The sequence below is a fragment of the Corvus brachyrhynchos genome, unplaced genomic scaffold (genome assembly GCF_000691975.1).
Source record: "Corvus brachyrhynchos isolate BGI_N302 unplaced genomic scaffold, ASM69197v1 scaffold26, whole genome shotgun sequence".
Lineage (NCBI taxonomy): Eukaryota > Metazoa > Chordata > Aves > Passeriformes > Corvidae > Corvus > Corvus brachyrhynchos.
In genome coordinates this window covers 11517696-11541629 of record NW_008239324.1, presented here as the reverse complement: position 1 = coordinate 11541629, position 23934 = coordinate 11517696, and the positions used below count along the sequence as shown (strand labels likewise).

At 38.7% G+C, this 23934-nt stretch overlaps 1 long non-coding RNA gene across 1 annotated transcript in view; it reads right to left on the bottom strand.

Moving 5' to 3' along the window:
* Nucleotides 1–37: 37 nt before the first annotated feature.
* The window catches only part of LOC108448341, a 24291-nt gene continuing 394 nt past the window's right edge, over nt 38–23934 (bottom strand). The window contains exons 2-3 of the long non-coding RNA XR_001864200.1: nt 23345–23420; nt 38–1255 (exon numbers count right to left, since the gene is read on the bottom strand). This is a non-coding gene — a long non-coding RNA (uncharacterized LOC108448341). The remainder of the gene's footprint in view (nt 1256–23344; nt 23421–23934) is intronic.

The following is a 23934-nucleotide window of genomic DNA, read 5'->3' as shown; positions in this document are numbered from 1 at the left end:
CAGCCCCAGTCGCTCGGGCGTGGGCCCAGCCTGCGGAGTGTTTGTCCTGGAGCAGTCCAGTGCTGGCTGCAGCACTGCCCTGACTCCAGCAAGGTGGGGACAGTTCAGCAGCACAGAACAGTGGCTGAGCCACTCCTTCAAACAGTCCGTGGCCTCGGGTTTTTTACTGCATTATTGCCCGAGGAGTTAGCAGCTGCAATAGATTCCACTTGCCCTTTTGTTAAGTGTTGCCTGCAGCTGGCCATGGCTCAGTGATAACATGAGTAGGAAGATCTCTGTTTCTAGTGGGTTTTAACAATAATATTGGAAATGGATGTATCTCTTGCCATCCAAATACAGAATATAATTCTTGTCTATAAACTGTAAATGCTATTGAAAGGAAACAATCCTTTACATACAGAACCTACACATTACTCCAGGAGCACTGGCAGTTTCTTTGACAGTAGCTCTGGTTTTGGTTTTGCAATTGCTTACAATTTAAAGTGTAACTCACTTTAATTCTTACCACTACTTTCTCCTTCTCTCTTGCTCTTACTCAATTAGCACCTCAGTTATTGGTAAGCCTCAGGTTTGCTGACCTTGGTCTGAACTTTAGAACTGCAAAGGAATGAAAATGCCAGTAACCACTTACTCTTATACAACTCTGGAATGAAAATCCATGCAAACTGTTCCTGTTTTCCTTTATAGCCTTGAACATGTGGTTTATGAAATTATGATTGGGACAATTTTTCAGCTGCTACAAAATAAGGATAAATTAGAAGATGAAGATACCAAAATCCAGCAGAGTTCACATTCTCTGAAAAAGGTTCTTGAGTCTGGAGGGACAATACCATTAATTTTTCTTAGGGTGAAGTAGGAGTAAGATAGAGGAGCTTGACACAAATGGCTCTCACAGAGTGTTGCCTTTTATTACAGCTTTATAAAAACATTTTTCCTGTGCTATTAGAAAAAGGGGAAATACCAACCTCCAGTGTCAACTCCTCATGTAAATACATATAACCCCACCCCCCTCTCCACCCCCAAACTCAGTCACTTTCAATTTTACCAAAACCATTATCTTCACACTGGATTCCTGTGCCACTTAATAGGTGTCATGTTCCCAGTGCATCAGACATTTCAGACTGCCCTAGTCCTCAGGAGAATTCAGGAGGGAAGAAGTTGACACAGGCATTTCAAGGCTTTCTTGGCATTTTTGCTGTTGGCTTTGTTGCTTTCCTCCACATGCATTTTCAGTCTTATTATCTTACACATCAGTCTGTGTGAGTGATACAGAACAGATAAAGAAAAAAAATGCACAACTAGGTTAATAATAATTCAGTTTCTGAGAAATCCTCTTCATTACTTTCTAATCCACCACAGCAGAAAATGTACTAAGACATGCAGATCTGAACAGGGGTTTTTTTAGCTCAAGTCCTGGAGCAGGGCATGTGATGGTATCACAGCACTGATGGGGCATTTTTCTGAACAACATTTTCTCATCAAGGTCCATCAACAAGCAGTGTCAGATAACAGTAGCTTTAGGATTACTGTCATAATACCATTCTGCTTTTGTAATTTAGGTCTCCTATTCTTTGTTTTCTCTGCTATTTAAAATACTTCCTTTAAGCCTTATACATTGAGTTCATGCCATGAAAGTAAGTTCCTTAAGAAATGGTCATCATTCACAATAACTGTTATTTTATGTTTCTGTACCTTCTGCAGTTTTCAAGAAGGTCTACCTGCTTGGCCAGTGGCATTTTTAAGACTGAAAATTATCCTTCCATAAAAATCCCTTTCAGCTACATGGGTGTTACAATACTAATATCACTGTAGGTGGAAGACATGGTTAATAAAAAAAATCATACGGTCAGAGTATATACCTAGAAGGGACTTTTTATGTAGTTGGTAAGAGGAAAAAAATAAAATGTACCAAAGGAAGTGGAAGCGGTGGGGCAATCTGATGCTTAAAACATTAATTAAAAAAATACTAGGATGCAATTAATTCCACTGAAGCCTGTATATCTCATCCCAAAAATCAATCAAAAAAATGGCTTGATTGAATTTTTAGATAATTACTATCCACAAACCCCCTGCCAAATATATTCTGTTCTCCAGAAGCGTGACCGTCTTTTAAGCTAATGAACTAAGCCTTGCAGCATGGGAAGGGAAAATTAAATGAGCAAGAAAATCTTTGCTGTGCTATAAACACAAATGCAACAGTGTTGGAAAACATGCTGAGAGCCCAAAGGAAACGTGCAGGGTTCTATCCACTGTCCATACTTACCTCTGCTCCTTTCACTCAGTTCAAGCCATGGGTTGTGTGTGAGAGTATGGGGAGAAGGTAAGAAGGAAACTCAGCTCAGATCTTAACTAGAGAGAACTTAAAGGATTTCCCCTTTGTGTTTGTTTTGTGGGACTGGAATAAGGAAGTTGCATTCTTTTCATTTACCCATGTAGCACTCTGCCATTAGGAACTATAAATGGTATTTTCTCCACCAGGACATGCTTTTCCTTTTGCACATTAGCAGGAACTGGAACAAAAACAAATGCAGAAAAAACCAGATACAAGGAATATAAAAGTCTACATGTGGTGGGTCTTTCATGAATCCTAAAGGCTTGCAAGGGTTCTTTCTGTAACCTTCCATAACACTGCATGTTTCTGACAAGGGAAGGGGAAAGAGGAATTAACTCCCCTCTTCACCTAAATAGATACAAGATAATTGCTACTTTTTTCAGATCAGGTCAAAAATTAAGACTCTTATTTCATAAAATAACAACCTTCTGAGACAAGAGATGCTCTTTGGAACAGGTGGTCCTGCTAGCACCAGACAGTAAGGACTGATCTCACCTGAGCCTTGTTCTTATGGGCAAGTGACAGGAAGCTCAGACAGCCTTTTCAGAATGCCATAGCTGAGGTTTCTAGGGATGAAATGTTGAGGCCAGACAGAGGGGGGAAAGGGTAACATCATGCATAGGAACCATTTCTTACTTAACTTTCACATTAGTGAAACTAAAGAAAGAGGTCTCTGTGCCTTGGCACTTCAGGAAATCCACTCAGGTGCAAGGGCCTGTATGAAGAGAGGGCATCATGTTGGTTTATATCTGTACCACAGACCTAAACCTTGCATATCACACTATTCTGCTAAGAAATACAGTTTACTAAAAAATAACTTGCAAGGAAATAACACCTCCTAAACCCACTTTCTACCCCATCACAGAAGAATAATGTACAGATGTCCCCCTGGGTTATGTTCCAAAACCTAAAACCTATAATCTAATTCCTCCTTGAATGGGACTGGGACTATTTATTCAAGTGTATATTTTTTGACATTGCTGCTCAAGCTGCAAACAAACATCTCACATTCCTGGTTTGCTTATTGAAGGCTCCTCTTTCAGTCAGTGGTCCCTGCAGCAGGGCTGTCAGCTGTGCTAGTAAAGCTGGAAGTACTGGTGCTGCTCATGGAGGAGTCACCTGGCTGCACCTCAGACCCTCACAGGAGGTGACTGAGTTGTGGGCAAGCAAACCCCACAGATTTCTGGGTTCCATTGACAGGCTACGTGTATTTAGTGAGGTCTGCGGCACAGCTGAACTTGCATTGCCTGAAGATAAATAATGCTGCAACATTTCTAAAGGAAACATGAACCATGTGCTTAGAGAAGTTTGTACCACATTCTGTTAACCTGCAGTGTTTGTGCATCCGCTCTATAATCAATGATAAATAATAAAAACAAACCAGAAAGAAAATGTTAACAGAGATTCCCATATACTTGGAAGGTGTTTAACATTGCTGGCTAGGACATAAAAGCATTGCAAGAAAAAAGAAAACTGACTGTAAGAATGCAAAAATGACTCCCTACAGTTTCATGGCATGTCTCCAGACTGAGCTAACTAAATCCAAAACGCTTTTCTTAGTGAACAAATGTCCTTCCCAATGATGTTTTCTCTGCAGTAGTAGGGATCTCAAGAGGTTTAAATACAGGTGAAATGATTTAAGTACTTGCTGTGCTTTGGCCTTACTTTTGGTGATTTCCCCTTCTCCAAGGATGTAGAAGACCCAAGTGTAAAATCAGAAAAAAAGAGATGGCTAGAGAGCCATGTAAATGAACTCAAGAAGGGTGTTTTGTCACATGGCCAAGCGTGGCTGCTGTAAACCCTGCAAGCACTGGGCACAGGGAAATCACTTTTAAAACGTGCTTCCTGGCCTCCTTACCATCTCAGAGTACATGGGGAAGATATGATGGTAAAAATATCAATGAACAGTCCCACCTCATCCTTACCTGTGTGTGCTCTACCACTGTTACCAGCCAGACCCGCACTAAAGGCCTTGGACTGACAAGCCCTGTGCCCCACTGATGCCTCCTGTTGGCTGGAAGGCCAAAAGATTTCGGGCAGGATCAGAGGATATTTTGTAAGCTGTTCCTGTACATGCAGACAGCAGAGGTTACCACTAATCAGCCTCATTCCAGCTTTATTCCTGTGCCTGATTTTACTCCAGCCAAGGCAGTAACATCAAAAATATTCCCAAAAGACTGTACACACATCACTGGTATGCTGCTGGAAATGGTAAGTTATTGTATTCACAAGAATCCTCCAAAATGGGAAGTCGAGGTTGGCAGTCTGATTTTTTGATCTCTGCTGGAAAGAACCTGATGTATGGTTAGAAATTTTTCTTCTCTCAACCAAATGACAAGTAACTACCCTCACAGCACCCAGCCAAATATGTTGTATATTTCTAGCTGCAATAAATGCTCTCTCTCTTCAAAGCACAGATGTTTCACGGGAAAGATGCAAGAGACTTTTGCTCCAGAGCCTTGACAGGTTCCCATGCCTCTCCTTGATGAGTAGGAAGGCACCTGCTTAACTACCATGCTTGGGGAGGCTACAGTCCCTCCTCCTGTATGTGGTCTGCTAACATCTTTTATGCCACATATAAACAAGAAGTATTGGAATAATTTAATATATATTTTAAAAATGCAAATATATTGCGAGATCTTAGCCTTGAAAGTTTATTTTTGTTAGATGTATTAAAAATTTTTTATAGTGAGATATGAGAACATGAAAACAATTAATAGTATTTGGATCTAATTTATCTTTTGTTTCCAAAATCCTCTTATCATGCAGACATCATAATGTCCTTCCTGTCCTTTGACACATTGGCCAAGACAAAGAGAGAGTGCACCAACCTTCTCAAATTAAGGTTTCTTCACAATGCAAGTTTTCAGATTCAGACCTGTCAGCCTCTTTCAGTTCCATGATTCACACAAGCTTTGCATCAAGCCTCAAGTGACAAAATGAATCTACTGCTTCTGGATATTTTTTTTTACCTTAATGCCACCTGCCTCCCAATACTGGAGTATTCATTACCTTAGATCAGGTTAATAGTGTGCTTATGAGAACTCATTTGTATCTTGAAGCCTTTATATTAAATATCTCATCACCTCAATTGGCTAAAAATTTCTTTACCCCATTACACTATCAAGTCTTGTACTGGAGATGACTCTGCTTTACTTTAAATGCTTTCATTTCAGAACACTTTACTTGTCATGCAAAAATAAAAGAAAGTGTACGAAAATTGTACGTTTTGGGATATATAGAACAGAGGTTAAGAGACAGCTGGAGTGGATGTTCGTGATCAACTGACACCTTCCCTCCCATACCGATTGCAGTGGCACTGCCCTAGCAACACTGCAATTTGCATATAGAAAAGGATAAACCTTCAAAGACAGCAGCAGTTTATTAATTTTAACATAAAGCACCAAAAAAATGCATAAAGCAGAGGCAAGTATTTGTCTATGGGATGTCAGCTATCTCTTCTAGTCCATCATGCTACATTACTATTTCCTCTGTACCTAAATGACCTGTCAGACTGGAACACTGTTCTGAGCCAAGCTTCAGTTAGAGAAATTATTGCTTCCGAAAGTATTCTGCAGTTCCTTGCAAAGCAAGGATTCAAGATGGAAGATGTTATGCAAGAGAGAAGATAGACGACAAGGACAAACAAAGAATTGGTTACGTCTCTTTACTATTGTACAGGCAGTAGTGATTCATTCTTTCAAATAATTTTAAGATTTTTGTTGTCATTGCTTTTGAATAGAATCAGCTATGCCTTAACAAACAACTAAGCAATCACTAAGTGATTGAAGTCAGTATCAAGAGACTAAAAAGCAGCATAAAAGACTTAAATTTAATTAATTCAAAAAACCAGAAAACACTCCTGCATGTCTTTAAGCTGAGTTTTAGTTCTACACATATAATTTTTACGTGCAAATACTTAAAGCTGATATCAAAACATTTGATTTCCTACAAAGGAACAGACACTGCCTAAATGCCTTTGTGGCATTTTGTGTTAGTGGCACCCCTGTTTACATGACCAAAGTAGTTCTTGCCTGAGCTGGCACAAACCTTTGTGCAGCCCACCCTCAAAGCTGTAGCTTTTTAATGCTGTGTTTTTGCACCAGATTGTTACATGGCATTACAGACTAGAGCCAGTAGTTTCAACATTAATGCTTTATAATGACTGCTGATGCTCTCGCAGAAGATGGAATGACATCTCCATGAAGAAAGAAATACCACTTTGGTATAGTGCAAGCAATCTTTCCCTTTTCACTGCACTCATAAGCAAGTTACACTGTAGATAAACCACAGGGAGACTTGGCCTGTGCTGCAAACCCTGTTGTAGGCTTCAACCCAAAGCCAGAATTCCATCCCCATCCCTCTCCTGAAAAGAGCTTTTGCAGAGGATTTTGTCATCGGTACAAAGGCCGCCACAGAAAATAGGTTCAGTGTAAGACAGGGAAGCAAAAAAACCCACTAAGGTGTCATTGCAGGACTTGAGTCTTCTTCCATTTCTTGTTCAAAAACCAGTTAATGTGTAGGAAATTATTTGTATCCTATTCATACAGAACTTTTATAGGTACAGAATCAGAACTTCAATTTCTACTGGACTTTTAGAAAAACAATTCCTGTGTTCATTCCACTGACAAGATGTAAAACATTTCATTTGCATCTCAGTCAGGGATCTATTAAGGCAGTAAGATTAATTTACTCAGAGCTTCCTACCAGATGAACTTAAATCAATTTTTGATTGCTGAAAAACAGATCTTGTACTGAAAGGTGACTCCAGTACAATCTCACTGACAAATCACTTTCAATTAAAAATTTCAATACAAAACACATTTCAGTATTCAAAACTTCCTCTGAAATCTACAGTGGTTTTGAACAAAGAGTCAAGTAAAAACTGATACAAGCCTTACAAAGTTCAGCCCTCAAGAACCAACATAGTTTTGGGATAGAAAAAGGTGAAAGCAGTAGAGAGAGCTTTATTTTAGATCTTCCCTTAGAGGAGCCCTGGTAACACAGACTCAATTAGGACTGCTCATGAATAAAGCCATGCCTGTATTAAAGTACTAACTAGACCCAGACTTTCCTAGAACTGCTCTTTAATGCAGAAATACTCAACAGACTATGCATGGTAATATTTTAAAATATCACATTTTACTTATTTCTGGTAAAAAAAAATCTGCCATGAAGTTACAACAAATACACGAGCTTTACTACAGTACAACTAAACTACTTTTATTAAAAATGCACCCTGGTACCATGCCAGCAAGTGGGGCTATTTTTGGATAGGATTTTCAAATACATTCACTTGAACTGTGGGATGCTGCTCTCTCCTATACCAATAGTAAAGTTTCCCTCAGTGTCTGAGTCAATAATGAACAATTTCCCGAGTGTTACCCATATTCTTTTTCCCCAGAGGCTGCCACTGACTTCTCCTGGGACACCAGTCACTCCTCTCTGCTGCTTGCTCCACCCGGCTGTTCCAAAGGTCACAGCATTATGTGTTTGAGGCTGTCAGCTCAAATTTTTAATTTGTTAAATAACAGTCTACAGTGGGATGTGAAACAAAAGATTACTTTAGAAGATTCACCATGCCTTTTACATAATCTCACAGAAAATCTCCAATATCCAAGCCTGCAGACTGGGAGCTGGCCTATGAAGTTTTGTACTGACAAACTTCAATAACATTTTAGAAGAGAACTCGGCAGCTGTCTGGCATTAGCCCTCCAGTTTCCATGGATACAACAATTAGATCAGCACAAACAAAGCAGTTGAAATTTTCAAATGAATCGTATTTTAAATCACACTCACACAAAAATCCTGGTGACAATAGACATGTTAGAAATACTGAAATTTCTTAGTTGAAAGCTCACTCACAGAGGCAACACTCTTAAAATAAAGGTTGTACAAGAGAAGAAAATAAATCCAACATTTTACCTTTTCATTTTAGATAAGGAAGACTACATGGAGAGGGAAAGATTGTTATTAATATTTACTGGAAAATGATTTCCAGTTACTTTTTTTTTTTTCGCAATACCAACAAAATTTAGAAAGAAGCTCACCTTTGTGGGGGGCAGAAAAATCAACCCAAACCAACAAGGCCAACAGAGAAGGTATATGTGCTTTTAGGTGAACTGCAACAGGTGCTTTGCACATACATCCAACTTGTTCATGGTGATCCCAAAATATGATACTCACAGACAAATTCTGAACCAAGCTAAAAAAATTTATTTAGCTTGTAAAGATAGAAGGTTGAATGAAAATCTCAAAACAAGAATAATTTTGGGTAATCAAGACAGAGTTTGTCACAAGATTTGCCACCTTTGGTGTCCAAGAAGTCTCATTTTAAACATCCACTGTGCTTTCTGTATCATTGTGTAAGCAAATCTGATGCCTTCTGTCTGTAGTGAGGAAACAAGCTAAAAATGTCAACCTTCTCAAAGATGGAGGAAAACATGACTAAATGCAAGGAAGCAAAGTTTAGATTCCCTTCTCATCAGGCACTATTTTTATAGACAGAAATAAATACACAAGGCTTGCCAGGAGAGATTTCTCTGTTGATTTCTTCTATAATTTATTTTGAACCACAAAAAACTTCCTCTTACAGATTTGATATTAATTATTAAATTCTATGAGAGGAGCTGTTATGCTAAGATTGGGTGTTACTAATTCTTTCATGACTTAAAAATGTTTGTAACTCAAAAATGCAAAGCCTATATCCATTAAGCAGCCCAAACCAAGGTTCTAATGATCTCTTTAAATTGAAAGTGTAATATACTGTGAATATTAATTACATTTTGTTGTTATTACATTAAATAACTTTTCTATACTAGTGGTTTCAGATTTCTCTGAGTTTTCCCAATTGAAGGGCTAGCAACACTTAAACTAACCACCCTTTCAGCATGTTCTACCCTCAGACACTTTGTACAAATTTCACAAAGCCCTCTGGATTCTTTGATAGGCGAACAGGCAACATATACTGCACCAGAGAGCACACAGTAAACTGACTGTGGCAGAACTGAGTTTTAAGTGATTCTCACAGCATGCAAATTTAAAGACTGAATGTCTCATACTAAATTAAGAGACAAATTAGATTTATAAGTTATGCTAGACTCAGATATCATAGAGAGGTAGCTGAATATTGATGCAAACCAAGCCTTTCTAATTGTTAGTCTCTCTGAGTCACCAGAGAGAGCAGTGACAGGACTGGCACAGTTCCCCTCTGTCCCCAGCCTCCAGCCCTCCACGTGGCACCAGTCCAGAGCACACAGCCCGCCCTGGAGACAGCAGGAAGAGGGAACAGCTAAAAACATCCTGCACCTGGTTCACTTTTCCTCTGGGGTCTTTGAACTAAGAAGGCAGCTGCACAAAACAGCTCCAGTTCAAAAGATTTTTGTTCCTCCTCTTCTCAGACCTCAAGGTACAATTCATTACTTTTGCTATTTACTGTTGCAAACCTGGTGCTTAGGCATATTTTTGTGCCCACCACTCCATTCCATAAAGATTTCCACCCAAATCTCTGCTGTCTGACTGCACCAAAATTTTCTACTAGGAATGACCAGCAGTCTATCCCAAATCCAAACAAAGTTACATGAAACCAAAATGACCCCCCTTGCTCTACATTTCAAAGAGAATCACAAAAATAGTTAGAAAACTATATATAACGTAACAATTAGGATAGAAGAAGGGAAATGTGAAATCCTCATTCTGGAATGACAAAATGCTTCAAACATGATTTTTTTTTTTTTAGACAATAAGGACTGTTCAGGTTCCCCTCTAAAATAGCTTTCTCTATATTCACTATTAATGAGAGTCAGCAAGGACCAGCAGAAGGAAAACAGGCACAGAGAACTATGGGAAACTGGAAAAAAGGAGAAATCCACCAGAGACTGGCATGGCTTCACTAGCACAGCTGTATTTTCTTTTCCTGTCTCTGCAGTTTAACCAGGAAAGTTTACATTTCTCCTTTTCTTTTGATAAAGGAAGAGAGCACTAGGCCATTGGAAAAGGACCAATCTATATTATGTGCTTCAAAAGTTAGTCTAATAACAGATTACTTAATTTTCAAGGCTTTCTTTACAGACTACTGCACGGTTTTTAGTGTCTAACTCCATAACCAGAGGGAGGGGGATATATATACATATTCATCAAAAGTCTACATGGCAAGGTTGAAAAAAACCTAAGACATTAATGTGGAGACTGTCAACAATTCAAGACAGGAACTATTTAAATTAAATGACTTAAAGACTGAAATAGCATCAGCTATTCTGGGGAAGTAGAATTTATTTCTGTAACCCAGATAGCTTTCCCTGTATAATCCTGCCACACACTATGTTCCTGGCTTGCTGTCACTATAAAGCTTGCTATTACAGATTGCTGGGGATACCTAGAAGCACATAAGGATAATTTGTCTACCATGGAATGCTGTATCAGTAAATATCCAGGCTATATCAGTTAGATAAATGGGGGACTCAAAGCTTAACTCATGAAAATTTTGATTGTTTACTACTTCTTCCACTGAGCTTTTTAATGTTGTGTAACATAAAATGTTATAGGAATAAAAGGAAAGCTGGGCAGCAACTGCACTTCTGCCAGGCAATTTAACCCAGAAATGAAGTTGGTTTCCACTACTTCCAAAAAATTAGTTTGATGGCATGTATTGCATCTGTTCATTTTTCCAGTACCTAAACAGGCCAGAATCGTTTTCAAATCTTATGAGTCATATTAGTTGTTTTATGGTTTCCATATAAAGTACAAACTTTTTTGACACTAAAAATTTTAAGTTGTAAGTGAAAAGAGGCCAAGTTTAACCTGCATTATGAAATCATACATGCTAGTCAAAAGAAGACCCAATATGTTATTTCAGATTCATTGCTGATCAATGGCACCCCACTCTCATACAGACATTTGCAAGAGATAGCAAAAGAAAAACCTTTCAAATTAAACAAGAAAGTTTGATTAATCTACATCTTGACCTGGACATTTCACATCCTTCCCCAATTCCCAGGTTTCATTTAAATATGAGAGCCAAGTCAATGTCTGATTTCCACAAACCATGTCTCAGACCCTGCAGAAAGAGGAAAATGTTACTGCTGAGGAGTTTCGTGTTCTAAAGCCTGAATTTCAAAAGCAAAATATCCACCTCGGGTTAATGCTCCTGTGCTGGCTGGCCTCCACACGGGTGTGTGTATATCTATACATAGCTGTACACAAATTTATGTGTGCACAGGGTTAAACAGGCCTCTACCTCTTGCCATGTCCATACAACAGCCTCTGCTGTAGTATCTGTGTGTGGTTTTTGGTCTGCAGAACCAATTTGCTTAAAAGCAAACTGCACAATGTGACTTTAGGGTGTTTAAGTACTACACCCAGCTTTCTGACTAATTCTGTAAAGCTGTGCTCAATCCCCTTGCCTTCTCTGTGACTCTGTTTAGGCTTCTGGAAACTGCGGAGAACAGCTTATGTTTCCCCAGTGTAGAATACTCAGGAACTGCTACAAAGTAAGTAAAGAAGCTTCCATCAAAAACCAAATAGAAAGGCACAGTAATTTCTTCTTCCCTCACAGTGAGTCAGCAGAAGTCAGACCTCTTTCCCAAACACAACTGGCCTCTCCAGGACAGATTTACCCCTTTATTTCCTAAGCTGAGGCAATCACAGCATTTCCTGCTTCAGCAAAATATACTCTGCAGAACAACAAATCTATCCTCAGCGAGGAGGTTTCCATTTGCCCTTATACATGGTAATTAACTCATGGATTTTGTCATTCCCTGATAATGGGAACAATTTTAGGGTAATCAGTAAGGCATTAAGGTTCTACTTTTTTTTTTTTTTTTTTTAAATCATTGCTTTCTTTACAATATCTGAGGTAAACTTTTATCCCTGCTCTATGACTTTGGTGGCTAATATTTTATGAAGATCACATTAAATACTCTTGTGCATGAGAAAAGATGAGGTGCAATTATCCTGAAAAGATTATCCTGATCCAAGATACTTAAGGAATTTGAGTCCATTTAGAACCAAAGCCTGCCTTTAGTAACATCTTCTCCTGATGTCAAAATGTTGCTCTGACCTATACATTAAAACAGAATCATTTTCAAAGACATACATTTCCAAAAGCTTTATTGTTCCCTGTTCCCACAGTACAAACTTTGGAAACTTGCTGGCAAACCCTCTAGCCTTCACATATGACATTGATACAAAAATCATGTAACAACCTTAATGGTCTTCTGCTCTTTAGCAACAGCGATAAACCCTCAAGTCCACTATGACCTGGAACATAAAACCCATTAAAGCTGGAAAATTAATTTCTCAGACTAACTCCACAGAATATAATGTTCAATGAAAGTGCCCTAATCTGGGGTCATGTCCATCTCAGCTATACTTTTCCATTACATTACACTAATTTCTCTTGAATTGGGATGTTAAGGCCCTTAATGCATTAATGCAGGTTCTTTGGGCAAGCATTAGATTTGTGTTCTATGGAGTTTTGCAAGAAAACATTTACATTTAGGTTTTTTTATTCTTCTTCTCAAATTTGACTTGTAACATTCCTACAATACGATTATTTTAATGTAAAAAAAAATAGTTAATTTCATGTGTATTTTCAGAGAATTCCACAAAGAATGGATGTTGTGGTGTTACTATGAAAATATCGTTAGTTATGTTTGTAGCTTTCAGTGGAAACACAGTCAGGTATACAATAAATGCATCTAGAAAAATCTGCTAGGAATTTCTAGGCCAGCGTAATTCATAAGCAAATTAAAAAGAAGTTTTGGAAATAAAAAAAGGCATATTTAATAGCTTTCATATATGAAAGTTATCTGGTGACAGAGAGCTAAAGAGTATCAATTAATTAATTTTTTTTTCATACAGAGCCAAAAGAGGCTCTACCAATGTCTAGCTTTCACCAACATCAGTTAACAATGCAAATATTAAGTATCTTGAATGAGCTGTTTGGTTGCTTATTGATTTATCCATTGTTCTGTGTGGCCTGGTAAATTATTAAAAATTAAGAGAGCTGAAATGCAGAGAATGGAAACACATCAGGTTTTGCATCATTACAGAAGAAGTAATAACTAAACAGGTATTACCACAGAATATGGAAGCATAGAAGTATTCTTTGCTAGTAACTGGGCATAACAGTGAGCAAAAAGGTGCATATTTTGAGGAAATACAGAAGGAAAAAACCTGTCACAGTGAACCAAACAAAATTCAGAGAAAAACCTCCATCAACAAGGGCTATAATTCACTCAGTGAAATTATTTTTAGCCTTAAATTTAAAAAAAAAAAAAAAAAAAAAAAAATCAAACCAAACCAGAAACCTCTTCCCATGATAATATTTTTTTTTCTTCGTGTTATTTCTTATATACGGTCGATAAAATCAAGGGAAGACTGGAGACCAGAATGAGAGGTTAATTGTCCAAAATGGAAAAAAGGGGGGGAGAAGGGACACACGTCACACAGTACCAAAAAGAAAGAGCACAAGTGATGCAGTGCATGCAGAGGGCACACCCTGTATCTTTGTTATGTAGCCAACTTGCTATTCTCATTTACACAGACTCCTTTAGTGGTTTGGTGCGGTGGCAGAGAATTCCTGGAGCCTGACACAGGTAGTATCAATGTTAAAAACAACCACCATAAAAGGACAGTAACGATTCCAACCCATAAATATGTGGGTTTGATCTTTCAAAGACCAAAATTGTCAAAAACTTGTTCAGCATGTAATGGAAGAGCAGCTGGAAGCTGCCGTTTGAGCATTATAACAGGGATTAAAGCAATTGCAGCACACATTACCAACATGCTGCAGCAGTGTCTCCAGCCTCCACGGCTGCCCACGCGTGAGGAAGAGATTGAAAATGACCCTAACTGTAGCACCTGTCATGTTGCACATTAAATCACAACTGTCAAGCTATGACTTTTAAACACAGGAAAAGCACATTTTCTGCAGCAATCCACTTTTGTGGTGTGCAGTTTGCAGCAGTCACCACTACTCAGCTCTGCAAACAGACGTGCTGGGCTCACACTGAGCTGGTGTCTGTGCTAAAGGTGTCCACTGTGTCTGTTATTGACACAGTGGACAACAGGAGTCACCAGCGCCAAAGTGTTTAACACTCAGGGACAGGGAACAGGCAGGAAAAGAGCTGCCATGACTGCCCTGCACACGCATGTGCTCGTGTTCCTTATCTGCCATATGACCAAATCTTGAAGCACGACTTAGACTCGGAATATTTTTCCCAGCAATTGCACTCCTGCCTTCCTTCTGAGACTAATGAGGGCATCACTGGAGCTGCTCCGTGCCCCAAACTGCTCTGCCTGTCTCTTTCACTACGTATAGAATTAACCCTGAAAGGAGATTGGTGTCCTTCCTCCAGAAAAGAATTCCACATAAAGGAGAATCAGAGGGATCAATTAAAAGTTCAAAGAGCCAGAGGCAAGAAAAAGCAGGTGTCTCGGAATTACAGGTTTATACCCTCCCTCCTAAGGCAAACTCCTGAAAATGTCATCCTGGAACACAGGACAAACTGCACAATGCTGCTTGTAGAATACACTGGGTCAGGTCATCCACATGAAAGGACCCAGCACTGATTAAGAAACCAGCTGCACCAAATGAGAAATTCCCAGTATCATCAGGAATTCTTTTAGTCCACTGCATACCATCATTAGGCCAACCCCAGTTCAAAAATAAGGTTTAGTACCGCTTATATCTTCTTGTATTTAATACTGTGTTTTTCTAGAGTATGTGCAATATCTACAGTATCTACAGGCATGATTCTGTAAAAAAAACCAAACCAAACCAAACATAACAAAAAACCCCATCTCAGTAGATTGATTTAGAATTGAGAACACAAAGACAGAATAATACACTCAGATTTAAGAGGTTTATGTTAAATTAAAACATCAACATTTCAAAAATCTGTATTGGACAAAAAATAGGAAATTATTATTTGACATGCTGTAGATTCTGAACATATGAAGAAACAAAAAAGGAATTATATATTAAAGGACAAAGAGCAAAATGAGCCATTAAGTTGTTTCTATGGCTGCATCTGCTAGTGCAAAACTACCTTGGAAAGAATACTTAAGAAAATAAAAGCAGGCTAGGAGAATAATCTAAGCACAAAATATTTGGTTTTTAATTCTGAACTAGGAAGAGTTAAATATGTTTATTGAAAGGACTGCTTTAAAGACATAAATAAGAGGCAAAACAAAACTCTCATTGGCACCACTGAAGCAGAATTACTTGCATGGAGCAGTACTTGGTGTACAAAGCAGAAAACCAGTTCCAAGACATCAGCAGAGTTATTTCTGCGTAAGAGCCCTCTCCGTACCTCTTTAGTACTTAAGAGTACCAAAATGCTTCATGAGAATTTGGATTCCTTCTATTCCAGGTTTGAGGAAACTAGATTTTATTTCCATCCACAGCATTCTGTCAGTTTTTATCACTCATATCCTGTTATGTAACAGAGAGGGGCTGACACAATCCATCCTGATTTAACAGAACCTGAGCCATCATCTGTAAAATCTGAAAAAGCACTTCTCTAATGCTGCAGTGACATGAAACATATTTTATTTTTAACATCAGCTTATTTTTTAATACCTGAGGCAACAAACACTATCAAATAAAATACTTCATTGACACCTGCATTCTCTAGACAGTGCAACTGCATTACCATCATGGTTATTCTCCTGCACAGGGGTACGTAAATTCCACACCAGTTAAGCTGACATTTTTGCTCTATGTGTTAGTTTATGCATAATCTAGGGCCAATTATCTATGAATACACATCAACAACAGCATCAATCACACACAGAAAGCTCAGTTAGAAACAGATTTCCACCCCTTTTACTCTATTGTGACCAAGTACTTAGATATCAACATCATACTGAACAGAATTTTTAAGCTTATTAAAGTGAAGCAAATTGATATTTGCTCCCAAGGCTTGTGTATCTGCATTTGTAGTTAATGTGATGAGAGTCATAAAACTCCTATATATATGAAACTAAAACCTTAAGATACAAAGCGTGAATGCAGCATTTTGACACACATTTCAGTCTGTACAGATTGCCAGAGTGCCCTTAATCTGTCAGCTACTACCCTTGGTGATGGTGAAGTTAATAGTGTCAGTAAATTGACGTGAACCAGTATTGGTACTGAAGACACAGTACTACGTGACCCCATTAGAAGGGAAAAACCGAAAAAAAAAAGATTCAATAAAACACTTCTTCATGGACTCATTATATTTCTCTAGGATTCTCATGAGGAAATTTAATGAGCCAAATGGGCTCCTAATTACAGCTGTTAAAGTCAGTCCATGTGAGATGTGGTTCTGCTCTCCCTGCATCAGTTCAGACACTTTTTGACACTTCACCCAAAAGCAGGAGGCTCCAGTAGAAGAGTCAGCAAGGACCATAACTGCTTCTGAGCCCCAAAATGGCTCTGTTCTACTCTGCTCTTCTGCTCCTCATTTCTATCTGGTTTTAGGTTACAGCACTCTCAACTCTCCACACAATTTAATGCAACAGTCCAGCAAAAAAAAAGTGTAACTATTGACTCTGGGAAGGCTCCAACACTCCCCACCAGGTGAGACCAAGTGAGGAGAGGAGCCCAGTGCCCCCTGCCCTTCTCGTAGCAAGCGCCCATCCTGATCCCGATGTGGAAGTGCCACCTTGGCTGTCCCCTCAGGCTGCTGCCTGATTTAATCCTCTGCCTCGCTGCACACACATCTCTGCCAGCACAGCTGATAAAACACAGCAGGGAAGGGAAAAGAAAGATGTTTCTGGATGGCAACACAGTCTTATAAACCACTGCTTTAAAAGTAGACTGGTATGAAAATCAATCACTCAAGATAATCCTAAAGAAAAACTAAGAGAAAAGCAGAAAAGAGATAAAACCAGCACTAAATAGAAAAAAACGTGGTAGAAAATAAATGATGTACGGACACTTGGATATCACAAAATTTTAAAAAAGGATAAACTGAAGCAGAAAGTAACATTTCAAAACTGAAGTTATTTGCAGACATGCTATTTTTTAAAAACAGCAAGTGAGCATCTTTCTCAGCAATTCTCAGATACACTGATGTAAATCCATTTTATTTAAATATATGTTGGGCATTCTGAATGTATCAATGCAAGTGCATATTGTAGGACTCACTGAGAGAAATAAAATGCAAAATAATACTACTTTTAACTTCACACACGTGGAAAAAGCTCAATGGCCCCTATGCTTTTACAATACAGCTCACTGAGAGGTCCTGGTACGTTCCATTTCAAAACAGTCAGACCAGACAACAGCTTTTCATGTTTAGTTCCTGTCATGTTTTTCCTATTGATGACAGGAACCATAAACCCCTGTCTAGCTTCTGTCTCAAGACATCAAAAAGTAATCTTTGATCTTATTCCCATGGGTCCCTATTGCTAGTGAAATATTTGATGTTAATATATTTTTTTTTATATGGCAATGTTCTCCAAAAATCCCCTTGAACACACAAAAGCATGAAACAAGTGTTTTGGTAGAATATTTTACCAGAGGAGTTGAACAAACTGTTAAATAAACTCAGATCTGCTAAACATGGATATTGCGATACTTGGTTTGCAAAGATGTTTTGATACCAACATCTGAAGTCCAGTAACCCGGGGACCTATTGTCAGATCACTGTTTACATAACCAGAAAAGTGCTGCTGGCATCTTCATTTGGATATGCAGCTGCTCCTGGCAAACTGCTTCCACATGTGGCCACAAGTTATTTGCGGCCCAGGACTTGAAAGCAAAATCTTTGAGCTTACATTGCTCTACTCTTACTTTAGGTTTCATCAAAAGGTTCTGCAAACTGCATAAAGCAACCAAACAGAACTGTTTTTGAGGCAATGGCAAGGAGGAAAACCCCAAGCCAACAAACCCAATCCCCAAATGCAAATCAGCCTTCAGTTCTAAACCAGTAAAGAATAGCTGGGATGACAGAGTACTATAAACTTTGAAAGTTAACTAGGAAAAAATCCAGTAGTGATTATGCACAGAAGAACCATTTCCAACAGCAATGCAGATTTCTCTTAGCCAGGTCCTTACAGATACATCTCCCACATGGAGGGATTTGGGAAGTTTTACATGTTACCACATTCTGCTTCCTCTTAAACTGTGCTGCTGACAGAGGGTGGTAACACATGGCAAGAAAGGACTGGTTAGTGAAGGCTGGCATTAGCCTGTCTCTAACCTAAAGAAATCAGATCCTTGCCTTCTGTTGCCAACAAACCAATCTGAATTGAGAATATTTGATTTTGTTATACAGGTAAAACTTGTACTACACACATTAGGATAACCTACTGATACCTTGATATATCACTTCAGGTACTGCCACTAGCATGAAATCTGACATATGTTATATACATAATGGGTCTACCAGCAAATTTCAGAGTTAATGGGAGGGCTTTTCCTGACCAAAACTGGCTTTGAGTTGCATCCACTGCTTCTTAGGAGGTGTTGTAGATGTACAGACTCTGAATGTAGAGATCTTTGAGGGGCTTGCTGAAAATAATACGTTTCTCCTGCAAACTTCTCACAATACAAAACCTTTTGAAGATGCTGCTTTATTTCCTCCCTTATTTTTTGCAACTTAGAAAGGTAAAACAAGTAGACAACCTGCTAGATGAATGGAAATACCCTGGCTGGAATCCAAAATGGTATCAGTAACCCCCTTTAGTCTGAAAGAAAATAATTCTCAAGGATTAATTTGATCTCCATTTTACTACACCACACTGGTTCTTCATTTGGCAAAGTTCTTGAATCAGGATATTTATTACCAAGTAATATCCTTGAGACAACTAATTTTCCTTCCTATGCACAAGTGTTCAAAGGAAAATGGACATTTCCTGCCCACACTGTGGAAGCTCCGGATTTTATTTTAAATAAAAAAGAGGCTCCTAAAACTGGTACATAAATCTCAAAGTCCATCTGAAGGGAAAGGTACCACATTTAATACATTTCCAGTCAGCCAAACAGATATATATAGAGATATAAAAACTTTTTTTTTTTTTGGTGTAGGTTTATTCCCTTATAGAAAGCTGAAATCATTCAAAGCAAATACGTTCATAATTCCAGGTTTTTTGTTGGGTTGGTTTTGGAAAGACAATACATACGACTTAGCATTTTGTATAATGCTTAGCAAACTGCTTAACAGCTCATTGATTGCCAATAGTTCATATAGAGACACTTCTGCTATAACAATTCTCAGAAAATTTAATGCTTCATGGATTGTGCACATGAAGAAGAGTTCAAAAGCACACTAGGTGTATTTTGAAAGCTTTATCTAGAATACAAGGGGCCAAAAGTCTTTGACAAAAGGGCTGGGAAGGGCTATCACTGAGACTGCTGCATAGTTTTCATTAAGAACTGGCAGCTCATTGTTAGCCATTAGGTTCTCATCATTCTGATATTACATAGCTAGAGGAGACACAGGTTTGGGAAATTGCTTCCTGTGCAGTTCTCTGGTTAACAACTGTTCCAACTGTGACAGGGCAGAAGCACTATTTTTATTTCTGGAGTAGAAAAAAATTTAGGTTACATCAACATCAGAAAGGAAAAGTCCAGCCTGAAGGCATTGTAACTGAAGGTAAGAGGATATAGCGTCTGAACAAACATGTATCACTTGTATCTCAACTTGGAATACAAATAAAACAGTGACAGCATGCAAAGAAACAGTGCTTAGAAATGAAGAACTAAAACCACTGCAGTCATTTCAGACAGATGCATTTTGCCATAAATTTAGACCCGGTAAATTGAAAGGGAAGAGGAAGTTATCCTGTTAGAAAATCCTTCAACTATTTGACTTCCCAACAGCAAAGATGTTGTAAAACTGTGTACTGACATTTACAGCTCACACAAGATTAATTAAAGCATCAGGAAATAAAACTCCATAATTAGTCCTGGAAAAGCCGCAGGTGCCAAACTGCTATTTACAGACTGAGGGGATGTAATATTTTAAAATTAAAAATTGTTATGCATCAACTACAAGGAGACAGAAGGAGAAATGCAGAGCTAACTCAAAGAAAATAACACTCAAACATCTGCAAAAAAGTAACAAAAACTTTGATTATGATAGTTTTGTTAAACTTTTCCTGGTATTTTGATAGTGAGAACCTACCACTTCTAGAGGGCTTAAAGCTTTTCTGAAGCTGATATCCTCCCTCCCACCTTATTTCCTAATTTTGTCTGCAAACATTACTCCTAGCCATTTCTTAAATATCTGTGCAGTGTTTTAGAATAGTATCTCCAGCTCTACCAGTCAAAGGGATGGAAGAAATGTCATCCATAGAAACACCTGTAGCAGGTTTATTTTATTTCTTTCCCCTCCCTACACTTGGTGCAATCTTACATAAGTCAAACATTCTCTTAAGATTTAAATATTTGGTGTCTGTGTGGCTCTTGGGGTCTGACTCTTTGGTTTCATTTGGTTGGTTAGTTTCAGGGATTTTTGTTTGTTTGTTTTAATTTTGAAACTAGGACTTCCTTAGAGCAATCTGAGTCACCAAACATGAAAATTCATCTGATAGTGGAGGTCTACTCTTTTTGCCCTCTACACAAATTTAATATAAGATGCCTTCTTCTTTGAATAAGAATGCTTCTGGGGTTTGTGCACCAACCACTCCTGCTGGCACAACTTCAATGTGCTTTTCAACACTTATTGATCATGTATGTTGGATTCAGGAAGAAAAATGGCTATTTTAGAGATATTTATCAGGCTTAGGAGTGAGATAAGCAGCAAATGGTCCTTAATGCCAAGCACAGCTCTACACATGCACAGAAGCAGAGCTTTGAGTTGCACATAAAACTTCGTAGTTACTCTTAAACTTCAGCGCTTTCATTCTGTCTAAAGTTCACTTTCTACCTCCATCTATTCTTTGTGTCTCAAAGTTGGCTGTAGAAACGTGCCCATCACAGAAATATAGATAAGAACAATGGAATTAAGAGAAATGAGATAAGCATGCTGTCTTGGAGAAAGAACAATATGGAATGAGTGCTGTGGATGGATTTGAAAGAAAATTGCAGTAATTAAAAAAATTGTATTAACTTGCTGTGTTCTACATAATGGTTCTACAGCCATTACTGCCTTGTTTAGAGCTTCATTTTCCTCTTTTCTATCCTTGTTACTCATTATTTGTGCTATTTACACAACCTATATTGTCAGCCACTCTAATATAGATAAACATCTTGACTAACAAGATGTCAGAGGAGTGTAGGGGAACATAATATCTCTATGAAGTAAAGGTCTTCAGGGTCTCAGCAAGGACAACAGTCATTTATTTAGGACAAAGTCCACATTCTGCACAAAATGTCATTACTTTCTTTTCAGGTCATACTTAACTTCCATGACTAATTCCTAAAGCCAGTTGCTCTATTAACATTGTTTAAGATTAAAAATAAGCAGTTTACAAGTAAGTAAAACCCCCTGACACTTCCCTTAGCTCACAGGTGGGTTCCAGTGGGCTCATTGTGCACAAGTACTTTGCATTGGAACACTTACCTCATTCCTTGTTTGTGTGTTACAGAGAATGCTCATATTTTTCTTTACAAATTTCAGTTCCAAGTGCTGTATTACTCATTTATACATTTGACTACCAGACATGAAATCTGACAGTTAGGAAAGCCTAAACATTTCAGTTGGTCTCTTCAAAACACCATTTCAGAATTTCATACAAATGAGTTCTTCCAGGGCTATTTGGTGAGCACTGTCAAATAATACTAAAATATTAGTACAACAATAATACAAAAATAAATTCTTTTTTTCTTTAACTATTCACAAGTTCTTGATGTTAGAATTGTCTGAACTTTATAGATTAAAATAACTTCTACAACTTTGAATTACTGATTTTTTTAATGGAATTTTCTGGAACAGGTTGGTTTCATATTTTGAGACACTGATCAGAGTCTTTGAGTAGTAGGTCTTGAATTCAAAACTTTTCAAAGTGAAGAGCTCCTCGTCTGTAATCTAAAGCACAGCAGGTATACTTTTTTATCCAAATGACTTGAATCACCATGGGAAAATTTAATGTGGGTTTGTCACATGAATTAGGTATTTTAAGTTCAGCAAATCCAGAACATTCATAGCTAGATTTTCAAGCTTTGAGAGCCAGTAGCATTCTCCACTACTACAACTGCTCACCTAAGCAAAAACCAGATTCACAACCCTCTCTTTTGCACTCATTCAATTCCTCTCTGGGCAAAAGTAGCAATCTAATAATTGTCAGAAGAAAAAATTTTATGCCTTTTTAAAATACAAGATTCCACTTAAAAAAACCCCTAAAGACCCCCAAAACCCAAAAGTACAGAAGATAAGGAGTGCGGATCAGCAACATGGCAATAATAAATCACATTGCAAGGACAAGGTAAGCACCTGCCAATGGAAGAGAAGGAAGACAGGTTTTTTTGCCTGAAAGTATGCTGGACAAAGAAATAAATTACTAGTACTGAAGAAGGAAAATCTATTTACTGTGAAGAATGTTCTTCTTCAAGGTTTGTATCTTTTCAGCAATTAATCAAGATACCTGCTTACTTATAGCATTTCCACAGCCCCCATTTATTTCTGCGAAATTAAAGAGAGTAGGTGAAGCAAAGTCCATTCTATTCTTACATAGTGTCAACATTTACGATTTTGTCAGCGCAGAAATTTTGCACAATGTAAAAAAAAAAAATGGGAAAAAGCCGAGATATTTAACTATTGAGGAGGTTTTTGTTGCCAGAACCACTGACCAAACTAAATAGGGCAGAAGTTACTGCGGTGCAAAAAAACCCCAAACCAAACAAAAAACCCCAACCAACCAACCCCAAGTATCTTTATTCCCTTCTACTAGCTGCACTAATTTTCATTCTACTGCATCTAAAATGTTGCTGCCTACACCTAGAACTTTCTATACATCACCTTATGCAATCTACCTACTGAGAGTTACACATTTATACATCTAAAAAAACAACCGGCTTGCCAGGACAGTAAAACACCATGTATATATACAGTAACAAAACCAGAAGAATTGTACCTGGGACATTTCCTCAAAGCTGCTCTTTCCACAGTCATTGGAAAAGCTCCAGCTGGGCAAGCAGGAACGCCAGCCCCTGTGGGATAGAGGAGAAGGAGCTGCACACCTACCCGAAGTCACCTTGTCAGACAGAGTTGATACAACCGGGGAGAGGCAAGGTCGCCCCAGACCCGTTGCAGGGCTTGTTTCTCAAAAGATTAAATGGTAAAATGGGACCCTGACAAGAAGGGGCCGCTAACGGGAGCTGGTTTGTGCCTCCCTGAGCACCCTCCGGAGGCCTGCCCGGCACGGGGAAGGTGTGAGGAGTCGCTGGGACTCCGTGTCGGGGAGGCCGAAGGAAGTACCTGAAAGGAGGAATTTCCTCTAGGGCTCGCAGCTGCTCCCTGGGAAAGCTGCTGAGCAGGGAAGGAAAAGCCATCCCTGCAGCGGCCGCCTCAGGCGGGGCATGAGCTCTGGGCTGAGGGGCCAGGTGGCGCCGGCCTCCCCTCCGCACTCCTGAGGGCAGGGATGGTGCCCTGGAACAAGGGGGAGAGCTCCCGCTTCCCGAGGCTGCCTCTTTGTGTAGGCCGGCCAATATTCACATTTCTCTT